Below are 2,301 nucleotides of genomic sequence, written 5' to 3'. Positions count from 1 at the left end.
TGGAGAAGGGGTTGATGCCTGATTATGCTTAGGGTAGGTTTAGGTTAGCTTAGTGGTAATTAAATAGGACATTACATGTTAATGGGCCTTAAATATTATCTAGAAAGTTTAAAAGAGTTTCGAGCCCACTAAGCTTAAAAATAGGCCCATCAAGCACAAGCACAATCCCGAAAAATATTTCGTTTTAGAAAGTTTTTAAAATTATTGCCTGAACTTTCAAAAATTCCTCCGATTCGATAAAATTTAAGTTCCGCTGAAAAATATGCTCTGCGGGGTAAAAATACCCAAAAAAGCCCGTTTCTTTAAAAATACCTTTAAAACATCTTATATTAATTAATAAAAATTAATAATGTAATAAAAATAATTTTCCTGATAATTCCTAGACTCTGTTCCTCGTTCGAGCGTGAAATGCAACTTAAAAATTCTAATGCATGAAATTTAAATAAACAATGAATTAAAACTCAACTTAATGAAATAAACATGCTTTTAATGCTTTAACTCAATTAAATAAAATATCAAAGAAATTTAATAACTTGCATGCATGTGGTTCACGTGGACCTTCAAATTTTCGGGACGTTACAAAAGGTTTGTTAATTAAACATTATTAAAGAATTGATAATTCGGGATCAAGCTGTTGGAATCTACCGAATATTAAATGGATAACCCGATCTACTTCAGATTACATTATCCCGAGAAATCTAATTAGACAAATGAGATTCCTACATGTGGCAGAAAAGATTGATTCAGATTTTCTGAACTAGTCCGAATGCAGCCTATATTTCTTTTGTTTCCTACACCATTTCCTTCAGAGAGATTTCTAGCCATATAACTTAGGTTTTCTAGCCAGTTTCTAGGTCACTTTGGTGTCGGGAAGTTTCGGAGCTAGTGTCGACTCGAGGAGGGGTCGGTGAACTGAGATCGAGACATCATCAGCGGGCTGACGACGGATGCATGTATAATCCTAAAGCTTTAAATAGTGATTTAAGGATCATTAGGGAGAACTTTGTAGCATTTTTGGTAATTCAGGATTTGATTTGATAGTGATTTCATTATGTTTGTATTGTCTAGGTTCAGAGCTTTCTGTCAGATTGTTTTAGTGAGGTACGTGATGTACTGATGGAGATATCCAAGCGTAGTATACACACTTATATGTTACATATTTATCTTTTGCATGATACATGTTTTACTGCTTTGGAATATTATACATGACATATCATGTTGAGCATGGTATCTTTTGAGATATACCTCATTTATTGGGGCCGCTCAGCCATATTCTGTATTGTGGACGATGGGGCATCGAGAGCTATAGTGTCCGATGGGACTCGCGGGCTCTGATGACCTAGACATTGTAAGTTCATGTCTTGATGATGAGTGTGGGAGCCATAACATGCCTAGGGCAGATCAGAGACCACACTCAGGCGCCTCTGGACTGAGCATGAGATTCTTGACTTGATCCTTGATATCCGAGAATATTGCATTTTCGCATGCAACATATCAGTTTTTATGCTCGTACATTCACGTATTGGGAGATTGTCGCTCACGCCCTTGTTTTCATCTTCGACACCTCATTCCACTGGGCAGGTCTTAGGTTGGACGGTTCGGATGGTCAGGGCAGTGGCTAGAGCAGTTGGGTTTTCATTGGTCATCCAGTGGAGGTTTGTTTTGTGGTTTATCGTTTTCTCGTTCAGAATTAAGTTAATATGGTTGTATTAATCTTTAAGACTGCTGTTATTGTTCTGTTTTTGTTTGGGTTGTAAGATGATTAAGTATTTGGTTTCCGCTGTTTAATTGTTGTTAGTAAGTTTAATGTTCGATGTTTATTATTCTGTTTAGTAGTGGCTCGGGTAAGGGCGCTATATTTGGTGGTATCAGAGCTTGCAAAGATTTTTGGGATATTAGTAATTCTGTTTTGATGATTTAGAGTTTGATTTTGGTTTCATTTCAGATGTCAGTAGATGGAAGCAGTCACGGAGTGTATGGGACATGGCCGTTATGGTGACGATGAGGCTAGCTGAGAACATAGTCGTAGAGATCATGTCACCTAGATAATGATGAAAGGAGACGTAGGAACCGTGTCAACATTATGGATTTCATGATGATTGGACCTCCACCGTTGACCGGAGATGAAAATGCTGATGCTGTTGAAGTTTGGGTCGATATCATGGAGAAGTGTTTTCAAGTACTGCACTATGAGGATGATGAGAAGATGGAGGTAGCCGATTTCATGATCCAAGGAAACGCTCGAAAATGGTGGAAATATGGGCGGATTCATTGAGAACATTTCCATCAAGCCTTCATCAA

At 37.7% G+C, this 2,301-nt stretch overlaps 1 long non-coding RNA gene across 1 annotated transcript; it reads left to right on the top strand.

Moving 5' to 3' along the window:
- Nucleotides 1-783: 783 nt before the first annotated feature.
- Nucleotides 784-1,678, top strand: LOC142539127 (uncharacterized). Its single transcript, XR_012818828.1, has 3 exons — nucleotides 784-953; nucleotides 1,069-1,101; nucleotides 1,582-1,678. It is a non-coding gene; the product is annotated as an uncharacterized LOC142539127 (long non-coding RNA).
- The last annotated feature ends 623 nt before the right edge of the window (nucleotides 1,679-2,301 follow it).

Source organism: Primulina tabacum, chromosome 3, assembly GCF_025594145.1.
Source record: "Primulina tabacum isolate GXHZ01 chromosome 3, ASM2559414v2, whole genome shotgun sequence".
NCBI classification, from domain to species: domain Eukaryota; kingdom Viridiplantae; phylum Streptophyta; class Magnoliopsida; order Lamiales; family Gesneriaceae; genus Primulina; species Primulina tabacum.
This window is presented reverse-complemented; position numbering and strand designations above follow the sequence as displayed.